Below are 11,056 nucleotides of genomic sequence, written 5' to 3'. Positions count from 1 at the left end.
GATTTAGAGACCTCAAGTTCTAAACCTGAGGTCTCGAAATCAAATTCGTGGAAAATTACTTCTTTCTCCAAAACTATGGCACTTCAGAGGGAGCTGTTTCTCACAATGTTTTATACCACCAACCTCTCCCCATTACTCGTCACCAAGAAAGGTTTTATGCCAATAATATTTTTGAGTAATTATAACCAATAGTGTCCACTGCCTTTAAAGTGTCTGCAGCCAACGGTTTAGAGCTGAAAAGTCGCCTAATTCATATCGAAGTTGAAAACAATATTTTTCCATACAAAACGACAGATATGCTCTTCATTGCGCCTTGAACACCCAGCAGGGTGGATATGTGCGCATTACAAGTCTTATTATTATTATTATTATTATTATTATTATTATTATTATTATTATTATTATTATTATTATTATTATTATTATTATTATTATTATTATTATTATTATTATTATTATTATTATTATTATTATTATTATTATTATTATTATTATTATTATTATTATTATTATTATTATTATTATTATTATTATTATTATTATTATTATTATTATTATTATTATTATTATTATTATTATTATTATTATTATTATTATTATTATTATTATTATTATTATTATTATTATTATTATTATTATTATTATTATTATTATTATTATTATTATTATTATTATTATTATTATTATTATTATTATTATATTATTATTATTATTATTATTATTATTATTATTATTATTATTATTATTATTATTATTATTATTATTATTATTATTATTATTATTATTATTATTATTATTATTATTATTATTATTATTATTATTATTATTATTATTATTATTATTATTATTATTATTATTATTATTATTATTATTATTATTATTATGAATGTACTTCTACATTATTTCTGTCAATACTTTTCAGATAAGGCCGAAAAAGACTGAATTTCAGAAGCCCTTTGGACTAGTTATAATATTCAAACCGAGGTCACGCATGAAAAATCACGCCAACTCGTGCAGATAAATCACAAAGGAAACTTATTATATCGAGTGACCTGCGGGTAGACTGCAACTGACTGAACAATATAAAGCTTTTGACCTTTGACGGAAGTAGGACTATACTTCAGTTTTATGGCCGTAAAGATTAAAAGTTATGTTTCAACAAGACTAAAATCAAGTATGAATAGCATACATTCGCACGCTCTTTTGAACCACTTTGATAATATCTTTCATTGTTCTCTTGCAACCTCGATGCCCAGCCAGTTAAGTTCAAATGTTCACAGTTTTGTAATTATTATTGTATGCTCAATGTTTGAGTACAGCAAGTGTTTAGAGACTACTGGTCTTTGACAATAATTATTAACCAAATGTGTTCAGTGCCTTTATAACCAGTTATACGTTTACAAAAGATGAATCTACAGTTCTACATCCAAATTAAAAATACATACCCTTGCTGTTTTTAGAATAATACTTTTCAATTTAATAGGTTGAAATTGATATTAAGGGATAACGAATATTATTTTTATTTTTTACCCATATTATACATCTATTTAGCGATACTCGGCACATATTTCCCAGGAATTCTTGAGAAACGACCGAAAACGTAGCGTTATGAATGTATGGCCATACTTCAATCCATAATTTTCTTATTGATTGTTAATTGACATAAATTGATGCGCCAAGGTGACTTTTATAAATAAACTGAGCCGTGAATGAGCTAGCCAGGTAATTGGTGCGACTATGATAAGCTATATTATTGTGACGAAAGTCACACAAGCATTTTTGCTCAGAGAAAAAAATAAAGCCAGTGATTTTGCGATCGCTCGCCTTTTGATCTGTATTTCGCTTGCTCTGACCGTCTCACGGCACACCTTAGTGAAGGTAAGACTATGGACGAGATACAAGTTGATACCAATATTATATAATACTCAGTCTTGCATTTTGTTGTTTTTATGAAAAGCAGTGCTCTTGTTATGTTTTAATATAATACAACCCTTTATTGTGAAATCCATTACTACTGGTATTCACCCTGTGTAACCAGTGAATGCCAATTTTACTGTATTTTTTTTACTTTTAATGAGGATGATCTACAACAAGACACTTCTATTTGAAAGGTATGAGCATTAAATACACTGATGCACAAAATAACAAACCTGAGTAAATTTGAATCAATTGGTCGATGAAGTTGCGAGATAATGTATAGAAGAAAAAACACCCTTTTCACACGAAGCTGTGTGCTTTCGTCATCACAGATGCTTGATTTCGGGACCTCAAAGTCTAACTGTGAGGTCTCGAAATCAAATTCAAATGTTTTAAAGGCAGTGGACACTATTGGTAATTACTCAAAATAGTTATTGACATAAAACCTTTCTTGGTGACGAGTAATGGGGAGAGGTTGATGGTGTAAAACATTGTGAGAAACGGCTCCCTCTGAAGTGCCATAGTTTTCGAGAAAGAAGTAATTTTCCACGAATTTGATTTCGAGACCTCAAATTTAGAACTTGAGGTCTCGAAATCAACCATCTAAACGCACACGACATCGTGTGACAAGGGTTATTTTTCTTTCATTATTATCTCGCAACTTCGATGACCGATTGAGCTCAAATTTTCACAGGTTTGTTATTTTACGCATATGTTGAGATACACCAACTTTGAAGGCTAGTCTTTGACAATATTACCAATCGTGTCCACTGCCTTTGAGTGGAAGATCAATTTTTTCGAGAAAACTACGAGGGAGCCGTTTCTCACATTGTTTTATGCCAACAAAAGCTCTCTGTTGCTTCCGAGTAAAGTTGTTATGCCAGCAATTATTTTGAGTAATTACCAATAGTGTCCAGTGACTTTAAGAACATTCATGGAATCCGCGAGCTGTATACCATTAATTTTGTAAACAGTTGTTTTGGAAAAACTTCTTGGACTACCTACACCTATGACGTAAACTTTCTTCGTCTCTCAATGTTGTGTGTAATTTATAGACTATAGCACAAAGGCAAAGTTAAGAGGAGGGTATCACGACTAGTTCCACCAGGGTGAGTGTCAGACCACTGGTATTGGACCGGGGAGGTCCGTCCTACGTCCAGCTAGAAACAATGTCAGCGTTTCTGCAACCCATTGGAATCGTGATTGTGTTTGCACTGTTCACTATCCACACAGAAGGTAATTTGTTTTATGTACATGCATGACATTGACAAAAGTTTAACTTAAAGGAACGTTACAGAATTGGTATAAAACAAAAATCGTGAAGATCACATATGCAGATGTACATAAAACTTACATGGTCTAATGATTATGAGAAAACATCCCTTGAAATATTTCTGTCTGGAATGTCATATTTGATGAGAAACAAATAATCTAACCTCGCGTTTGGAGTTTATCGCTCAGTGAGCGTTTTATTTATTTTTATTTTGGCATCGATGCAATGCAAAAATTTTAATCGTTTTTTTTCACTATTCTCTCGTGACCCAGATGGCCTATCGATCTCAAACTTCTACAGGTTTGTCAGTTTATGTATATGATTGATAACGTAACGTGCTTACACTGCCAGCAACTACTTTGTTAGCGAAAACCACTTCTGTAATGTTCCTTTAAACATAAATCAATTTAAACATTTTTTTCATCCTATATTATGCAACTGTTGCGATAGCTCAATTTTAAGTTTATACAGTGATAACTCAACATGCAATACCTCAAATCCTTTAGACATCGTTTGGTGAGACAATTATTTGATGTGGGTAAGTCTGTATTAAAAATTACTGTAAACAATTTCCCCGCCATTAAATTGAGACCCGATACCCCCTTAAGTGTAATAGTCCGTTCTATGATATACAAGACCTATTCTTCTCCCATAGGTCATTGCATTTTCGAACAAACTGACAAAACAAACCAAAAATGTCACGATTAAGCGTTTAAACGGTGATGAATTAAAATTGTTTCTGCATGCAGCATTGGTTTGCTTGACGGGACAAGAACCGGATTCGAACTCCGCCCATAGATACCGATGGGTCATCCCGGTGGAGGATCCCTGCAAGTGCACCGAGATTCGACCAGGTGGTATAAACACCCGTACATCCGGCCGCAACTTCAAAGTCATCTACTTTGATACCATTCTGATCAGCAACTCTCCAAGGGAGATCCGAAAATGGCTCAATTGCTCGGGTAAGAAATTTTTTTTTAACAGAAATGAACAACAAAATGTGAATTTTTAAAGGTTCACGAGTAAAATAGTACAGTGACCAATGTAGTGGCTTAATCGGGCCATGGGAACTTTCGCCTGAAGACATACAATTTACAGGTGTGTTAATGAAAAAGGCAGCGGGTACCGCAACGAAATAACAGATGTTCATTCGCATCGGGGATAAAGAATTTTAAAGAATGATAACTGCCCCCAGACAAAGGTTTTGTTTTTGTGCCCAAAATAAAATGTCTTCTTATGATTATAGAACTTTCAATGTTTGACAGCTAGCACTCAACATTGTATAATTTGTATATGTTTTGGGGTGTTGTTTTTTTTGCAGATGCTTTGCCAGTAGCTCAAGTGAAGACTTCAACAACATCTTCGGGTATCAATGGTGAGCTGATGGGCAGTGTACTTGCTTCTCAGTCGGCAATCATTACTACTGATGCAACCAGCAATGCACCGGTAACCAACGTCCAAACGGTAACCAGTGACAAATCCGCAACCACCGATGAACCGGCAACCAACGAAAAAATGGCAACCAGCGAGAAACCGGCAACAAGCGAAAAACCGGTAACCAGCGAGAAACCGGCAACCAGCGACAAACCGGTAACCACCGACATACCGGCAACCAGCGAGAAACCGGTTACCTCCTTCTCCTGCGACGGAAGAGTTAACGGTGGACTCTATCCCGACCCCTACGACTGTTCGATGTACTACCAATGTGACAATGGTAGAGTTCATCAACAGCCCTGCGGACCTTACCTACACTTCAAAGTCACCGGTGCAACCAATGGTCATTGTGAACACCAAGAGCAAGCCAATTGCAACATGTAACAAGTCGTCATTGTGGTGATCAATAAATAAACTGTCAATGTACAACGCTGTTCTTTTTTTTTTTTTTTTTTTTAGTTGGATGTTAACAAAAAAAAATTCCGGACAGAAACACAGGTAATGTTTACCAACAACTTTGTTCCTGCGATTTCGTATCCTTGGAGCTGAACAAATATACCTAAATTGTGGTATTGTAACATAAATCGTGGTATTAAACTGAACACATTGTATGGGACAGGTTTGGGCTTATTATGCTGGGTTCTTTTTTTGGTTTATTTTAAAAGATGTTCCCCTAGAACCCATTTGCTTTTATGCTAAGCTAACTTTTTGTGTTTAATCGTAGATACTAAATACACCGCCTTGTAACTTGTGTAAAAGGCACTTTAAAAATATTTTGCTCTGTTAATGTCCAATCTTAACTCTCGAAAGTCACTACACACAACGAGCCCAATGGTTGGTTGTATGATGTGTTTACTGTGAACAAAATAAAGAGTTTACTTTTAGATTATTGAACTGAAATAACTATTCATCGGCCATCTTGTAAATTGTTTCCATGTTTGGATATAAATTTATAAATCTGGTGTAGACAAAATGGCTTAAAGACAGTGGACACTATTGGTAATTGTCAAAGACTAGCCTTCATAGTTAGTGTATCTGAACATATGCATAAAATAACAAACCTGTGAAAATTTGAGCTCAATCAGACCGAAGTTGTGAGCTGATTGGTGGTGAACCAGCTGCTCAATCGGTGGTCATTACTACTCATGCAACCAGCAATGCACCGGGAACCAGCGAACCGGCAACCACCACCAAACCGATAACTAGCGGTATATCGGCAACCAGCGACATACCGGCAACCAGCGACATCTTCTGCGCGGGAAGAGTTGACGGTGGACAGTATCCCGACCCCTACAACAACTGTGGGGTGTTCTACCAATGCAGCAAGCGTGTAGCACATCTCAGGAGCTACTTACCTGGCCAACGCTTCATGGTAACTGGTACCAATCCCGGTTTTTGCGCGGTGGGACAGTTATGCAACGTGTAACAATTTTATCAGTGGTGATCCCTGTAAACAAAGTGCTTTAAAAGGCTAATTTCGGGTATGTTCGAGACTGAAATAAAAATTATAAAATGACTTTTTGTGGATGTTGCGTGTTAAGTGTAATTAAACAAAATGTGTACCCCGCGAGCACAGATTGAAAAGGTTTTTGTTATATGACATACTGATGAAAAAATGTTCGCACCAAAACAGGTTATGCCTTTCGAACTTAACGATTTTTACCTGCGAAATAACATGTCCTTGAGGTTCAAACCTTTCACCTAGTAACATCGACAACATTTCTTGTAATTTCTTTCAAACCAATTTACAGATACTTTTTTACTACAATGTGATGAATCACTTACTACAAGTTTTAAGTTTCAACTGTAGGATGCAAAGGCATTGTGGAAGTGGGCGGGTCTTATAGTCACCTACTAGGTTGAACTATGGGCACCGGCAATGCTACATACTGTTATACTTTTTATTATGGATGTTGGAATATTAGATAGAGAACAAACCTCACTTCATCAGGTTGGGCCAAGGAAGTCAACTAGTCTCTACGTCTTCATTATTTTTTAATTGTGTGATTATTGTGATAATTGATAGTGAGGACAGGGGTGTACCGGAGCTGAGTGATCCACATCAAATGTCCAACTAACCCTTTAAATCCATCCCATCCACCATTAAGGCACCAACACTATTAACCAACAAACCACCAAGAACCACAAAAAATCCACCAAAAATCCTCGAACAATCCACCAATAATCCACCAACAATCCACTAACGAGCCTCCAACAATCCGCCAGGAATCCACCAATAATCCACCAAAAATCCTACAACAATCCGCCAAAAATCCAACGCAATCCAACAACAATCCAACAGCAATTCACCAACAATCCACCAACAATCCACCAACAATCCACCAACAATCCACCAACAATCCACCAACAATCCACCAACAATCCACCAACAATCCACCAACAATCCACCAACAATCCTCAAACAATCGTTAGAAAAGTCCCCCCCCCCACAATCCGGGAACAACCACCAACAACAATCCACCAACAATCCAACAATCGCCAGAAAAGTCAACTCCCACCCCCACAACACACCCTGAAAAAAATGTGCATGCATCTTTACCCCCCCCCCCCCATATTACCCTTATAGTTACTAGGCACTGGCATGGTGTGGTGGACAGGTTTGTGTTTATCTGCCTGTTGTTCCCATTGTTATGTTAATGATCAGCATACGTGAGCAAGCTAATTGAAGACTCGAAAGTCAAGAGACAAATCTTTACGAAACAAATCAATGTTTCTCCGAATGGCACTTGTATATTTCTATAAATCTATTATAAGAATTCAATCACTTTAAATAATTTTAATGTGTCGTTTTATTCTCAGAGGCTCTCAAAAGGTGACCAATCATAACAACCTGTGATAAAGCATGTAACCAGCTATTATTAATACATACATCATAATCTATATCTGTGACCTATACCATTAGGTGTCATGCTAGAATCATGTGATTCATTTTACGGAAAACCAAATATTTTGAAGGTGTGGCCACATTTCAGTATATCCTTTTTCTATAATGTGTCCTAGTTCTTATGTTAATTGCTGTAAGCTGCTCAATAAAGAACAATAGGTAGATACGTCAGCAAGCTAATTGAATACTCGAGCAAGACAATCATCAGATGACAATTGTGCTAGAAGAAAAATGGCCGTGTTTCTGCAAGGCGCTTGTATTTTGTGTTTTATTGCTGCGATTGCATCCCTTTCTGAAGGTAAGACTGGATGTTATATTAATTGATGGGTCTGTTGATTCACTTTATTGAAAGTTCTCCTGTACTTAAGACACAATATTGATGATGTTTAAAGAATATGTTTACCAAAGCTGTATATTATAGTACAAAACAAAATAATGTTACAAGAGACGTAAAAACGCCGTTATAACACTCATGTTTTTTATTTAACTTTAAATGCATGGTAGTAACTATTGTTTTGTTAGTCCTCAACAATATACAAATCTTCTGACTAACTTGTTTTCGGCTAATTAAATTATAACATTGTTAGTATTAAAAACTAAATAGTTATTGCTGTTCTGACTATTGCTAATTATTAGGGCATCACTTTGAATTGTTTATCAGTTGTTTTTTTTTAATGATGACAAATCAGTCGAACAAAAATCGCTTGCCTTTGGATCTGTGTTTTGCTTGCTCTGACCGTCTGACGGCACACCTTAGTGAAGGTAAGACTACGGACAAGATACAAGTTGATACCAATATTGTATAGGCCTAATACTCAGTTTTGAATTTTTTTGTTTTTATGAAAAGATGTGCTCTTGTTACGTTCTAACATAATACAACCCTTTATAATGGAATCCAATCATATTGGTATTCACCTTGTGTGACCAGTGAATGCCAATTTTACTGTATTTTTATTTTTAATGAGGATAATCTACAACAATACACTATTATTTGAAAGGTATAGCATTAAAGGCACTGGACACTATTGATATTGTCAAAGACCAGTCTTCTCACTTGGTGTATCTCAACTAAGCTTATTAATCTCAACATAATGCCAAAATAGCAAACCTGAGTAAATTTCAATCAATTGGTCGATGAAGTTGCGAGATAATTATATGGAAGAAAAAAACACCCTTGTCACACGAAGCTGTGCGCTTTCGTCAGATGCTTGATTTCAGGAACTCAAAATCTAATCGAGGTCTCGAAATCAAATTCAAATGTTTTAAAGGCAGTGGACACTATTAGTAATTTCTCAAAATAATTATTGGCACACAACCTTTCTTGGTGATGAGTCCGAGTAATGGGGAGAGGTTGAGAGTATAAAACATTGTAAAGAACGGCTCCCTCTGAAGTGATGTAGTTTTCGAGAAAGACGTAATTCTCTACGAATTTGATTTCGAGACCTCAAGTTTAGAATTTGAGGTCTTGAAATCAAGCACCTGAAAGCACACAACTTCGTATGACCAGGGTGTTTTTTCTTTGATTAATATCTCTCACTGCCTTTGAGTGGAAAATCAATTCTTTCGAGAAAACTACGAGGGAGCCGTTTCTCAAATTCGTGAAAAATTACTTTTTTTTCTCGAAAACTATGTCACTTCGGAGGGAGCCGTTTCTCATATTGTTTTATACCATCAACCTCTCCCCATTACTCGTTACAAAGAAAGGTTTTATGCTAATAATGTTTTTGTGTAATTACTAATAGTGTACACTGCCTACGGTAATGAATTAAAATTGTTTCTATAACAATACACAGCGATAGTGTGCGAGATGGGTCAAGAACCGGATACGAACGCCGCCCATAGATACCGATGGGTCATCCCGGTGGAGGATCCCTGCAAGTGCACCGAGATTCGACCAGGTGGTATAAACACCCGTACACCCGGCCGCAACTTCAAAGTCATCTACTTTGATACCATTCTGATCAGCAACTCTCCAAAGGAGATCCGAAATTGGCTCAATTGCTCGGGTAAGAAAAACTTCGAAACATTGAATCGGACATGACTACACCTTTGGTAAATTGTCAGAGACCAGTAGTCTCACTTGGTGTATCCAAACAAGCTTTGTGAAAATGTTGGCTCTTAGTTGCCAAGAGGAGAATATATAGTTTCAAGAGAATAGTGAAAGAAAACACAGTCAACCTTGTTGCACAATAAATTGATCTGATTTAAACCCCTTTCTCAAAAACTACGTTACTCCAGAGGGAGCAGTTTCTTTTACGTCCAAATTCGGTGCTGAGTTTACGAATTTGAAAACGCAAATCAAGATCGTCTTTCGATTCTGTTCTGATTTCACAGATTCGTCCATCCCGCCCAATGGGGGCCGGGAGCACACCACGACATTCGCAACCACCGACCTGCCGGCAACCATACCCCAAACCCCCTTCACTTGTTGGGGTAAGGTCAATGGAATGTATTCGGACCCCTTCAACTGCGAGATGTACTACGAGTGTAGCCATAGAATTATATATCATAGATCCTGCCCGGACACACTGCAATTCAACCAGGGGGCGGGACAGTGCCTTGTAGAAAATGATGGCAAATGCCAGTCCTAACAATTTGTAAAGACACAGACAAGCAAATAAGACAGTTTGTGTCAATTTATAGAGAACTTTGTTTACATGGGAATTAATATTTTTCCCTTTGTAGTGCAAAGACAAGACACAAAATAGGCCCGATGATAAACATAAAAAATATAAAAAACGAACTTGTACTTTTTCATAAAATGACCACTGCTGGCAGATAGGTGACCACTGGCCAAAATCCGTGTAGACTTCACCCAGAATGGGGCTCGAGACATTGAAGCAGTTGACCTGCTGGAAAGGAACACGTTGCATTGGATCGGTCGAGTTGGTGTTTGAAAAGCGTTTGTGGTCGTTTGTTATGAAATGCATATGATTTATATTCTATTTTAAAAGTAGAATTTTATGATCAACACAAGTATCACTCGAAATTGCGTGGTTTTCCTTTTACCTCGTCGACAAACACGGTTGGCCATTTATGGGTGTCAAATAATGGCCGCCCGTGGCAGTTCGCAAACTAAAAGGAAAACCATTCAATTTCGAGGCAAATGTGTGTGGATCATTAATTCTACTTTTAAAACAGCTTTCTAACCGTATGCATTGTTTATAACAAACGGTTATTTAACGCTTTCAAGGCCTCAAGTTCCCCCCGTCATACCCCGTTTTATACAGCACTACGACCTGACGAAGATAATGCCAATCACCCCGATCTCAACAAACTGTCAAGTCGGGTATGATGACCGTCAAAGTCAAGCAGGTTTTTTTGTTTGCAAATTAAAGATGCTATGTCAGATTTTTGGCCCCAAACATTAAAAAATAGATTTTTTGAGTGAATGGTATTTCAAAGAGTATCACCCGCTCTAACGAAAAAAAGTTCAACTTTTACTTTTAATGGTCAGGAACCATGAAAAGAAACTAGAACGTTTCTTATAAAACGCATAAGAATTGGTGATATATTGTCCCGACAAA

This window comes from Asterias rubens, chromosome 7 (assembly GCF_902459465.1).
Source record: "Asterias rubens chromosome 7, eAstRub1.3, whole genome shotgun sequence".
In the NCBI taxonomy this organism is placed as follows: Eukaryota; Metazoa; Echinodermata; class Asteroidea; order Forcipulatida; family Asteriidae; genus Asterias; species Asterias rubens.
Note: the sequence above shows the minus strand (reverse complement) of the source record.